This window comes from Bos indicus, chromosome X (assembly GCF_029378745.1).
Source record: "Bos indicus isolate NIAB-ARS_2022 breed Sahiwal x Tharparkar chromosome X, NIAB-ARS_B.indTharparkar_mat_pri_1.0, whole genome shotgun sequence".
NCBI classification, from domain to species: domain Eukaryota; kingdom Metazoa; phylum Chordata; class Mammalia; order Artiodactyla; family Bovidae; genus Bos; species Bos indicus.
This window is the reverse complement of record NC_091789.1, coordinates 90718800-90732076: the sequence shown is the minus strand read 5'-3', so window position 1 is coordinate 90732076 and position 13277 is coordinate 90718800. Positions and strand designations below refer to the sequence as shown.

General features: G+C 44.6%; 1 pseudogene; it reads right to left on the bottom strand.

Annotated features, from left to right (window-relative positions):
* Positions 1-4102: 4102 nt before the first annotated feature.
* Positions 4103-6243, bottom strand: LOC139181027 (germ cell-less protein-like 1 pseudogene; annotated as a pseudogene).
* Between the last annotated feature and the right edge of the window lie 7034 nt (positions 6244-13277).

Here is a 13277-nt window from a genome sequence, read left to right as displayed (position 1 = left end):
GAAATTTATCCTTTGGTGTCTGATCTCAGAATCTAATCATAGCAACTGACATGGAAAACGTGTTCACAGACTAGACCAAACTTTCATCTGCACTGTTAGAACAAATCATTCCCGAAGACTGTTCATATATCAATTGGCTATTGTCTAAATAAATGAGGTAAATTTCAATTCTCTTACTACTAGAAAAAAAAATTGCCACCTTTCTTTAGAATGTCATGAATAGACAAATTTTACTTCTGAAACACAAGCACTTGAAGAAGTATAAGTTTCAGCTAACATCCTGGTTATTTTCTCCTTACCAGCATCAGTGTCTTTCTATTTATTTACTCAAATGAGGAAGGAATCTACATTTAGATTAAAATTGGTTGCCTGGACTATACGTTCTATTTTGTTCCTTTGTAGATCGCACCACCTTTGAGATTTCCAAGTGGTGGGGCAGACTGCTGGCTATAGGTCTGGATTCAAAGAAGAGGTCTGTGCATGGGCTATGAATTTGAGAGTCTATGACATATAGATGGTGCCTGGAGTCAAGCAAGTAAACCTTAGAACAGGGGGCAGATGACACACCCCTTTCAAGAGATTTATCTTGAATAAAGGGAAGGGCATCAAGGCCCAGGTAGCTGAGTGGACGAGGAAAGGGTGGAACCTCATGAGGGCTCATAAAATATAAATGTGTGTGTGTGTGTGTGTGTGTGTATGAATGTCTTAGAAGTCATGTTACTAGCTGAACAGGTGATGACATAAAAACCTTGGATTCTGCTTCAATCCACTTATTTCCATGTGTGTGTGTGTGTCTGTGTGTGTGTGTGCGTGTGTGTGTTTGCTGACCCCAATTCAAAAGTTTAAGTTTAATCGCATGACTAAACTGATGTGATGTGCTTATATAAAATAGGTGAATTTTGCTATTTTAACTCTCACCAGGCAGTTTCATGTCCAAATTCTGTGGCTGAGACTTGGCAAGTACCTTCTTGTAGACCTTGTGGCTGGACACTCCCTCTTCTTTTTATTTTCCTCTTAAAAAGTTGGTTTTCTTTTTCCAGCACATGATTTATCTTTCATCGAAATTTCAGTGTCATCTTTGTGCTGTTTATATATAGACCCTTTCCACAGTAGCATAATTTACACTGGTCTGCTGTCTGTGTCCATCCCACTTCCATCCCTGGGGCACTGCTTTCTCCTTCATAAGTCATTGTTTATTTAAGTCTCTTGTGTCTTTGCACACGAATGCTAAGCTTTATCTTCTTCCAGCATCTATCTCTAGGACACCACTGGAAGGGAAGATGACAGAAGAGGGTTTGTCTACCGAATTGTAATAACATTTCATTCCTGTCTCCTTAAGACAGGCAGAAGCAGAGATGGACTATCAAAAGATGCAACAGAACCAGATGTAGAAACAGCCAGAGACAGGACAGCCTGACAGAAAAACAGAGATAGCTGGTCAGGCAGGCTGAGAAAGCCCAACAGATGGACAGACTCAGAAATTGTACCTCCTCCCGCAAAAGAGACAGCTAGAAAGGCATACACAGAAAGGGGCAGACAGAGACAGGTAGAAATAGATGGAGACAGAGACAGGGAGGCAGAGGAAGCCAGGCACAGACAGGGACAAACAGACACCCATTCAAACTAAGGCAAAGAATGATGGTTGCAGACAGAGACAGGGAGACAGGCAGAGGCTGATTGACACAGATAGAAAGACAGAGACAGACAGACTGAGAGACAGAGAAAGACAGACGCACACTGAAAGAGAGCCAACAGACATAGAGATAGTGATGGGGAGAGAGAGAGTCAGAGAGAAACAAGGTTGGGGGTGGGGAGAAAGACAGAGACAGATCGGGACAGAAAGGGAAAGACAAAGACAGACGGATGGAGAAAGAGACACAGAGAGATGCAGATACAGACGGATACAGAAGCACTGGAGAAATACAGAGACAGAGACAGAAACATAGAGACCCAAACACAAACAGATTGTCAGAAACAGAGAAACAGAAAGATAACGGACAGTAAGACAGAGACAGAGAGTGACGAAGATAGGCAGTCTGAGACAGAGACTGAGGAAGACAAAGACAGAGGTAGATAGAAATTAGACAGGGATGCAGACAGACATCATGGAGACAGAGATAGGGGATGACAGAGAGAGTGGCAGACATACAGAGAGGGAAAAACAGAGACAGGGATAAATCCTCATCATTGTCAAGGACCACGTGGTATCCCATAGGGGTACCATCTCCTTTAGTGTGGCGTTTACTTTGCTGTTATTTAGCTTGATGTTTTCCTGTAGCATTACCATGACTGTTCGTCGCCCTGCCTCCCCATCTCCCCATGCCTTTACGAAGAGGCTAACAAAATGAGTATCAACATGGGAAAAGGTTTCTTCCTCATCCTGAGCAGTCAAAAAGAAAAGAAAAAAAAAGAGAGAGAAAAAATAGAGACAGGTATTGGATAAATTGCCCAAACTGGCAAATGGCAACAGTCAGGGTTTGTGAGAGTTTAAATGTTTAAATGAGTGTATTTCAGCTGTCACTGTTTGTACATTATTGAACATCTTTCTATTGTAAGCGGCAACAAGCAATTTAAGGATTTAAAGCTCGTTGGGTAGGAAAACAAAAGCAGATCTTTCAGTCAAGGTACACTTGTAGCTAAGTAGTCTCTGAATTTCCCAACTGAGGATACCTCTGTTTAGATGAAATGGCATCTTGGCATTCAGCTCAAGAACAAGTGATTTCAAATTGCTTAGAGAGTTTACATAAAGAAAGTGAAATTCTTACCGAAAAAAAAAATAACAATAATTTTTACGTTTCAACTGAATCATGACTTACTCTTCTCCCCAGTTATTTTTAAACACAAATAAAATGAAGTCTATTGTTTGTAGTTGGTTAGGTATATGGAATATAAGGGAACACAAGAAAGGGTAGGGGGCTGCAAAATTAAGGGCAAACATCGAAGGATGCAACAGCAGCTTCCTGGTTGAACCATTTCATATAAGTAACTGTCACGTAAATATTACTCTAATCCTAGTATGTGGGTTTGGGATAAGGAAGCCTTTCAAATCTCCTTAAAGAGGAAAAGGAATGAATGAATGGATAAAGTCAAAAGTAATTTGTTCACTGATGGACAATGGATAAAATCTAATTGGGAAGAGAAACATAAACCACCAGTAAGGAAAATTCTGATTTCAACTAAGTAAAGCCTTAAATCTGGTGACTGTTTTTTTTTTTTTTTTTAATTTAAATGTACATTTATTTATTTTAATTGGAGGCTAATTACTTTACAATATTGTATTGGTTTTGCCATACATCAACATGAATCTGCCAAACACCAATAGAGTATACTAGTTTTTTTTATTTGTTCATCTTGTATTAATTTATCACACTCTTTCCAAGCATGTATTTATTATTTATATGGATTCTTAAATAGAGTTTTCCATTCTTTGACCTCAAAATGACTCAATGGAGGGAATGGGATGGTGACAATTTGTAAGTTAACAGTAATCAGAAACTAACAAATTCAAATCGTGACTAGTGTGCTTCTCCTTTTGTGACAAAAACACTTTTTATCTTACCCTTTTGATTACTAGTGTGGACTTCTCGTGATCCCACTTCCAGATGCCAAATAATTCCCATTATAATTCAAAAGCGTTTCTTTCCAGAGGTTACCAGACCTGTTTTTAAGCGGGAAAGAGTCTTTCCACGTACAATTCCAACGTCAAATGTTTCTGAAGGGCAAAGGCCATCAGCGTGCTTAGAGAGTGCATTCTGGTGCATAAATAATTCGTGGCTGTATGCCACAGAAAAAGTCTGTCTAGTACCGAGATGTCCTCATAGCATCAATCTGCCGCCTTCCACTCCACCCCCAATATAGGGTTGTATAAGATTGGAGGCGTCTTTCTAGGGTTAAAATGCTAGGAAAGTCAAAATAAAGCCAAAGTAACATCAAGATACGATATGAAGTCAACTAACCTAAGAATGTTGAGGAACAACCAATAAAGAGAAGATCATCAGTGTAGCCTGGGTGCGTTCACAGAGTGAGAGATCATGGGAACCAAGTACTACACACTCAGTGGCAGGGAATGGGGAAAGGGAAGCAATCCAAAGGAAGCTAGCTGTAGTGGTGGTAATGAGTGGGGCAGAGTGGCTCTAAACACGCGAACTGAAAGAGAAACCAAACGGTTTCTTTAACATTCCTTTAATCAAGCTAAAGGAAATGCATATTTTAAAAGAGTTTCACCAGCAGTAGTAGAGTAGGTAGGTTCACAGGTTCTCTCTAAAGTCAACTGGTCTTTGACTTTGCAGAAATGATGGGAGGGGGCATTGATGGATGGTGAACCAGGAGGACAGGTTGCCACTTTAACAGCACAAATGAGGTCTAAAGGTGTTGGGGGAGCAGGGCTTTAACATTTCTCCTCTTCATAGGCTCAGGTAAACGATCTCAAGTATTATGAGCTACAGTTCAACAAAGACTCTGACAGAGGTGGGCCACCAGAGGTGGGCAAGTCCGGTTGGTCCCGCAGAAGGAGCTGGCATCTGGACAAAGCTGGTCGTCCCTGACCCCAGGAAAAGAGCTGCTCACCTCTCTGAGATTTTGTTTTCAGGAGTCCTCACTCAGGGAAACGCCCCTCTCTGGGGAGGTACAGGAAATTACAGGTCACATATATGGGGAAAACCACATCTTCGTTCTCCAGATTCACCACCTCTAGCTCTTCATCCTTTCCCAGGGAAAGCACCTGGAGTTCTGTCTCCTTCCGGAAAATGGCTCTTCCAGCCCTGTCCAAGGAGGCCAGGCGCAAGCGGAACGCGACCTTTCTCTGCCAGAGTAAGCTGACCCCGAGACCGCAAGACTTGTTCAGCACGCTGCGCTTGAAAATGATGCGCCGGTTGGCATAGCACACCACCAAGTCCCAGCCGACGTTGAAGCCTGCCCACCGCCAGGTGCACTGCTTATCCCTGAGGAGCTGGCCCCCGCACCGCATGCTGGTCCTCTGGAGGTCGGACACGAAGACATCCACGGGCCCGAGGTCTCTGGTCTGCTCAGCCCGGAGGAGGGCAAGCCACTGCTCTTTGTACACTGGGGTCAGCCACGTGGCAGGGATCAGTGCATCCTGGTCGATGATGCGTGCTGACGGCAGGTCGCAGATCATGTAGGCAAGCCGCAGCTGCTGGAACGCTGGCACGAAGGCTCTGCCCTGCTCGGTCTCCAGGAAAGGGGTGCCCTCTGACTCCTGCCTGGACCTGGCAAACCACGAGTCGGCGTCAGGCAGTAGGTCTCTGCGGGGGCCTCTCCATGTCGGCTGCAGCTGCAGGAACATCCACTTTTTCAGCGTCGTGTACACATCCATCTCTACCTCCATCACGAAGAGCTCTGAAGAGGCAATGACCTCTTTCATGAGATCCAGGCTAACTTCTCTCAACAACTCCTCACTATGCTGGGTCATCAGGTTGTCCAGCAGCCACTGAAGACACATGGCCCTGATGTTCTGCAGTCCGTAGCTCTCAGCAGAGCAGTAGTAGCGGCACACGGTCTGATCACTGACCGTCTCCTTCATTATCTCTCCGCACTGCTGAATCAGCTTGTCCAGCTGCAGCATGCTGGCTGTGGCCAGCATGGGGACCACTCGACCGGGTGGGATGAGCACAGAGTTTCGGTACAGGGAACCTAAAGCCTCGTGCAGTGCCTCACGATCAATGTTCTCGTCAGGCATCTGCAACTCTACAGTATCCATGGTTGTCTCACGCCACGCACCACTGAACATGCTAGCAAAGTATCCTGACCGGCACAAGTAGACCTTGTGCAAGTTCCACTCCTTCCCCAAGGCACGGATCTGCACGTCACTCCCTTCTCCTCTCAGAAAAAGTGTCTTATAAACGGACTCTAAACGGTCTTTTGCTCGCTTCCTGTGAGGCGCTTTTGTGAGCTGCCCTTCTGGGCCTGTCTTCCGCTTGTGGCGCCCTTGGCTAGTGGTGGGTCTGGCCTCTTCGCTCTCCTCCCCTTCCTCTATCACTGCCACTGCTACCTCCTCGGCCTCCTCCTCCCCCTCAGGGGCACCTGGCTCCTCTGGGGCATGCCCCACTCTGTTCGAGGGCATCTGACTGTTGACTGCTCCCATGGCTTTTACCTCAGGGGTGCAGAGGGCAAGCTTCCTCACCAGACGCAGCCGCCACTGGCACTAGCTCAGCCCACGGTGTCGTTGGATACGGCTGATGTTTGTGACGTCATCTTGGACGCCACGCAAAGCCACACCCACGAGGCTTTCCCCTACCCCTCCCACTCCCCATCACAGGATCAGTGCACTCTGTACCAGGAATTCCACTCTGTGTATCTTTCCCTCCAGGGATGATTTCTCTGGGGCTCCCTTCGTAGGATACTGGTGGAACAGAGGACTTTGTGTATGAATTTTCCCCATGAATCTTAAGAACATCATTTCCTCTTCCCCATTTGACATAATTACTGATCACTCCTTTTTTTGGATAATTACGTCTTGGTTCCAGCTCTGTGCTCTATGCACCTTAATTTCTGTAATTATTTTCTTAGGTTATCCCATCATTTGCGGCTGTCAAAACATTTTCTGTGATAAAAGTGGCAATGTTTGCCCAGTCTTTGCTTTTGTCTCTATTTTAGACACCAGCTAAGCATGTAACAAACTTAAACACTGAAAGAAATGAGGAATGAATGAGATGGATTTTGATTTTTGAGGAAATTAATAATATTAAATACCGACAAGTGTTATATGCTAAACAAAGTATACGGTGTAGAGAGAGTGTGGACCTTTCAATGACAAGGAAAGTACAATGCAAGGGAAAAAACTTTGAAAACGGTAAGTCTCTCAGGTCATTTGACCTTGCCTAAGTAGAATGTTTGGGGCTTCCCAAACATTCCCAGTGGTAAACAATCCACCTGCCAATGCAGGAGACGCATGAGGCATGGGTTGGGAAGACTTCCTCGAGGAGGAAACGACAACCCACTCCAGTATTCATGCCTGAAAAATTCCATGAATAGCAGAGACTTGCAAACTCGTGTCCATGGGGTCGCAAAGATTCTGCCCTATTCAAATCATGTGAGTAGAATGTTTACACACTTTGAATAGGACAGGATAACCTTAAATCACATTTTAAATATTCTCTGTTAGATGGCTATAGAAAGTTGATAAGAAGGTCTATATAATGCTTCAGGTTGAGTGGTGCTTGGCATGAGAGAAACATGAATACTGACTCTAGAGTTGTGACAGCTAATGGTGAATGGTGAACAGTGCCGCCAGATTCATGGTCTCCGAAGGAGAAGATTTAACTCGGGACCAAAGACAGTCTCAGTCACTTGGAGCATTGTGTAGATTTTATCTAAAGTGAAAGTGACAGAAAAAGCTTCAGACATAGACGTCAGAAGGGAGCAGGAGAGAACCCACCTCACTACTTTAAGCAAGGCGTTATACACTTCTCAACTAGCTGCTGAGACTAGATAAAAGATACCTCAAGACTTCGAGAATTTTTCCAGACCCTTTCCTGTAACATACCTCCTGGGATGACATCAGCACGAGATTAGCCAGAAGGAACAGGTTAACCCAGAGCTACAGCTGTGGAAGTTTTTACCCAGACCTTCTCCCATAACATATATCCAAAGCTTAAAAAAAAAAAAAAAAAGACATGTCCTTGAATAAGAGATACTGCTGCCTACGAGGCCTACATATCTATAGCAAAGAATGTGAAAAAGAAAGAATGTTTATCTCCTCCTTAAAGGGGCCTTAGGCTTTGACTCCTTATCAACCTGCCTAAGTTAACTCTCTCAGTTCCCCCTTTTTATTTTAGGAGAATATTGTTGCTGAGGGGAAAGGGGCAGAGAAATCTGTCAGTAACTGCTTCCTGCAGGTGAGGGGCACTGACCCTAAGCGGTTGAAGCAACATATTCTCCTTACCCTTTTACTTAGGGTTTCTGATCCAAGGGCCCCAAGTAGTAAATACACAGTTATATATGTAAGGAGCAAACAGCAAAAAACAGAATGATTACAATGATTGGAGTCAAGATAGTTTTTCACAAAGGAGAGCTTGTAAACCAAGATTGTATCTGTAACCATGGTGGAACATCAGGGGAGTCCATTTTGAAGAGTGGCCAGAATCTCTGCATCACTGTTACTTTGTCTGGGAAGCCACTGTATCCTTTAGAAAGAACAAACTAGATAAGTAGATTAAAAGGCAGAGACCAAATATCAGTAGATGAATTACTGTAATCAGCAGTCCAAGAATAACCTGCAAGAATCAGCTTACATTTGATAGTAACTTTGATCCTGGTCTGGGTAGAGTCAACACTTGGGCTGCCCTATTTATAAGAATGGAGCCATCTGGCATATTCATATACATTTTGAATGTAGGTATAAAAAACCCAGTTAGAAGTAGCTGAAAGAATGAAAACCTGAAATTTAACAGACAAAATAAATCTTATAATTTCTTTTCAGGTGAATGAGTCTATAACCCAGCGTAGACAGGTGCTTGAGGTAGCCAGTTGTCAAAGTTTGTCCAGGTAGGCCTTGGCTTCTTACTGTGGTATTACTGTAAAAGCCAAAATAGTTGTCCCCATTAACAACTTAGGTGCTTTTCTAGGTATGAGAAGATGCAAGAATTTGGGCTCAAGAAAATCTTTACCTGAAAATCTCTAACTATCCAAAGGCCTGTTTTGTCCATTTTTCCAGAACACAGAGCGAGTGCCTAATTTCTGATTTTCACCCTGAACTCCTTTCAGGGGACGTTGAAGGTCAGCAGCTGTAGTGTCCATGAGTTAATCTTTGTAGAGGCAGATAGCAAGTGCCAGTTGCCAGAGCAGGGCCCTTTTATGGCCATGAGTTTGACCATGGTTCGCAGAGCATTTCATTACCATCTTGTTCCATGGTGCTGGGAGGGTTCATTCGCAGGTCTGTCAAAGATCTCACTGATAGGCCACTCAGTGTGTTATTACTGGACTAGGCCCTGTGAGTAACAAAAGTCTCTGGACCACACCTGTCTTACTAGTCTCTTGGTCCAGGAAAATATTCTGTCTTGTTGCTTCTTATATACAGAGTCACACCATTATACTTATGGATTTCATATGGAGCTGCACACCATCATTATATCAGTGGCTCAGTCACACACTTGATAATGTAAGGAACAACACTTCTTGAAGCAGGCAGTATAGAAAACAATATCGTTAGAAGTAATAGTAGAATCATCAGTAAGAACTTCAATCAAGAACTTCTATTAAGTATAGCCCAGTGACATATCCATGTCATCTGATTTCGTTTGCTAAATGACTTTCAGATCAGATCAGATCAGATCCATCGCTCAGTCGTGTCCAGCTCTTTGCAACCCCATGAATCGCAGCACGCCAGGCCTCCCTGTCCATCACCAACTCCCGGAGTTCACCCAGACTCACGTCCATCGAGTCAGTGACGCCATCCAGCCATCTCATCCTCTGTCGTCCCCTTCTCCTCCTGCCCCCAATCCCTCCCAGCCTCAGAGTCTTTTCCAATGAGTCAACTCTTCGCATGAGGTGGCCAAAGTACTGGAGTTTCAGCTTTAGCATCATTCCTTCCAAAGAAATCCCAGGGCTGATCTCCTTCAGAATGGACTGGTTGGATCTCCTTGCAGTCCAAGGGACTCTCAAGAGGCTTCTCCAACACCACAGTTCAAAAGCATCAAGTCTTCGGCACTCAGCCTTCTTCACAGTCCAACTCTCACATCCATACATGACCACAGGAAAAACTATAGCCTTGACTAGACGAACCTCTGTTGGCAAAGTAGTGTCTCTGCTTTTGAATCTGCTATCTAGGTTGGTCATAGCTTTCCTGTCAAGGAGCAAGCGTCTTTTAGTTTCATGGCTTCAGTCACCATCTGTAGTGATTTTGGAGCCCAAAAAGATAAAGTCTGACACTGTTCCACTGTTTCCCCATCTATTTCCCATGAAGCGATGGGACCGGACGCCATGATCTTCGTTTTCTGAATGTTGAGCTTTAAGCCAACTTTTTCCACTCTCCACTTTCTCTTTCATCAAGAGGCTTTTTAGTTCCTCTTCACTGTCTGCCATAAGGGTGGTGTCATCTACATATCTGAGGTTATTGATATTTCTCCTGGCAATCTTGATTCCAGCTTGTGTTCTTCCAGTCCAGCGTTTCTCATGATGTACTCTGCATAGAAGGTAAATAAGCAGGGTGGCAATATACAGCCTTGACGTACTCCTTTTCATCTTTGGAACCAGTCTGTTGTTCCATGTCCAGTTCGAACTGTTGCTTCCTGACCTGCATACAGATTTCTCCAGAGGCAGGTCAGGTGGTCTGCTATTCCCATCTCTTTCAGAATTTTCCACAGTTTATTGTGATCCACACAGCTAAAGGCTTTGGCATAGTCAATAAAGCAGAAATAGATGTTTTTCTGGAACTCTCTTGCTTTTTCCATGATCCAGCGGATGTTGGCAATTTGATCTCTGGTTCCTCTGCCTTTTCTAAAACCAGCTTGAACATCTGGAAGTTCACGGTTTACGTATTGCTGAAGCCTGGCTTGGAGAGTGTTGAGCATGACTTTACTAGCATGTGAGATGAGTGCACTTGTGTGGTAGTTTGAGCATTCTTTGGCATTGTCTTTCTTTGGGATTGGAATGAAAACTGACCTTTTCCAGTCCTGTGGCCACTGCTGAGTTTTCCAAATCTGCTGGCATATTGAGCCCAGCACTTTCACAGCATCATCTTTCAGGATTTGAAATAGCTCCCCTGGAATTCCATCATCTCCACTAGCTTTGTTCATAGTGATGCTTTCTAAGGCCCACTTGACTTCACATTCCAGGATGTCTGGCTCTAGGTCAGTGATCACACCATCGTGATTATCTGGCTCGTGAAGATCTTTTTTGTACAGTTCTTCCGTGTATACTTGCCACCTCTCCTGAATATCTTCTGCTTCTGTTAGGCCCATACCATTTCTGTCCTTTCTCGAGCCCATCTTTGCATGAAATGTTCCCTTGGTATCTCTTGTTTTCTTGAAGAGATCTCTACTCTTTCCCATTCTGTTGTTTCCCTCTATTTCTTTGCATTGATCGCTGAGGAAGGCTTTCTTATCTCTTCTTGCTATTCTTTGGAACTCTGCATTCAGATGCTTATATCTTTCCTCTTCGCCTTTGCTTTTCCCTTCTCTTCTTTTCACAGCTATTTGTAAGGCCTCCCCAGACAGCCATTTTGCTTTTTTGCATTTCTTTTCCATGGGGATGGTTTGATCCCTGTCTCCTGTACAATGTCACGAACCTCATTCCATAGTTCATCAGGCACTCTTATCTATCAGATCTAGGCCCTTAAATCTGTTTCTCACTTCCACTGTATAATCATAAGGGATTTGATTTAGGTCATACCTGAATGGCCTAGAGGTTTTCCCTACTTTCTTCAATTAAAGTCTGATTTTGGCAATAAGGAGTTCATGATCTGAGCCACCGTCAGCTCCTGGTCTTGTTTTTGCTGACTGTGTAGAGCTTCTCCATCTTTGGCTGCAAAGAATATAATCAGTCTGATTTTGGTGTGGACCATCTGTTGATGTCCATGTGTAGAGTCTTCTCTTGTGTTATTGGAAGAGGGTATTTGTTATGACCAGTGCATTTTCTTGGCAAAACTCTATTAGTCTTTGCCCTGCTTCATTCCGTATTCCAAGGCCAAATTTGCCTGTTACTCCAGGTGTTTCTTGATTTCCTACTTTTGCATTCAGTCCCCTATAATTAAAAGGACATCTTTTTTGGGTGTTAGTTCTAAAAGGCCTGGTAGGTCTTCGTAGAACCGTTCAGCTTCTTCAGCCTTACTGGTTGGGCCATAGACTTGGATTACTGTGATGTTGAATGGTTTGCCTTGGAAACGAACAGAGATCATTCTGTCGTTTTTGAGATTGCATCCAAGTACTGCATTTCAGACTCTTTTGTTGACCATGACGGCTACTCCATTTCTTCTGAGGGATTCCTGCCCACAGTAGCAGATATAATGGTCACCTGAGTTAAATTCACCCATTCCAGTCCATTTGAGTTCGCTGATTCCGAGAATGTCGACATTCACTCTTGCCATCTCTTGTTTGACTACGTCCAATTTGCCTTGATTCATGGACCTGACATTCCAGGTTCCTATGCAATATTGCTCTTTACAGCGTCGGACCTTGCTTCTATCACCAGTCACATCCACAGCTGGGTATTGTTTTTGCTTTGGCTCCATTCCTTCATTCTTTCTGGAGTTATTTCTCCACTGATCTCCAGTAGCATATTGGGCACCTACTGACCTGGGGAGTTCCTCTTTCAGTATCCTCTCCTTTTGCCTTTTCATACTGCTCATGGGGTTGTCAAGGCAAGAATACTGAAGTGGTTTGCCATTCCCTTCTCCAGTGGACCACATTCTGTCAGACCTCTCCACCATGACCCACCCGTCTTGGGTTGTCCTATGGGCATGGCTTAGTTTCATTGAGTTAGACAAGGCTGTTGTCCTAGTGTGATTAGATTGACTAGTTTTCTGTGAGTACAGTTTCAGTGTGTCTGCCCTCTGATGCCCTCTTGCACCACCTACCGTCTTACTTGGGCTTCTCTTACCTTGGGCGTGGGTTATCTCTTCACGGCTGCTCCAGCAAAGCCCAGCCGCCGTTCCTTACCTTGGACGAGGGGTATCTCCTCACCGCCGCCCTTCCTGACCTTCAACGTGGGATAGCTCCTCTAGGCCTCCTGCGCCCAGGCAGCCACGGCTCCTTGGATGTGGGGTCGGTCCTCCCGGCCGCCGCCCCTGGCCTCGGGCTTGGGATTGCTCCTCCCGGCCACCGCCCCTTACCTGAGACGCGGGGTAGCTCCTCTCGGCCATTCCTGCGCCCTGTCGGTGAGTCCCACTCAATCAAGAGTAGGCTCCATTATTGGAGCCACCCTGACCCTGAGAGTCAAATTTGCTCAAGATATTCCATTTGTTCATGATAGTCAGCCTGCTTTGTGAAACTGGTTGAAAGTGAAAGTCACTCAGTCGTGTTCGACTGTTTGCGACCCCATGGACTATACAGTCCGTGGAATTCTCCAGGCCACAATACTGGACTGGGTAGCCTTTCCCTTCTCCAGGGGATCTTCCCAACCCAGGGATCGAACCCAGGTCTCCTCCACCGCACGTGGATTCTTTACCAGCTGAGCCACACGAGGGAAGTTCTGCTAAATACATCACTTACCTTGAGGAACACAAAATCGGCTGTCTCTAGTTGTAACAAATGATGCTTATTCTCCTGATAGAGGCCGTGCCACAATGAGGTACTATTTGTTATGTAACATCTTATATAACACCC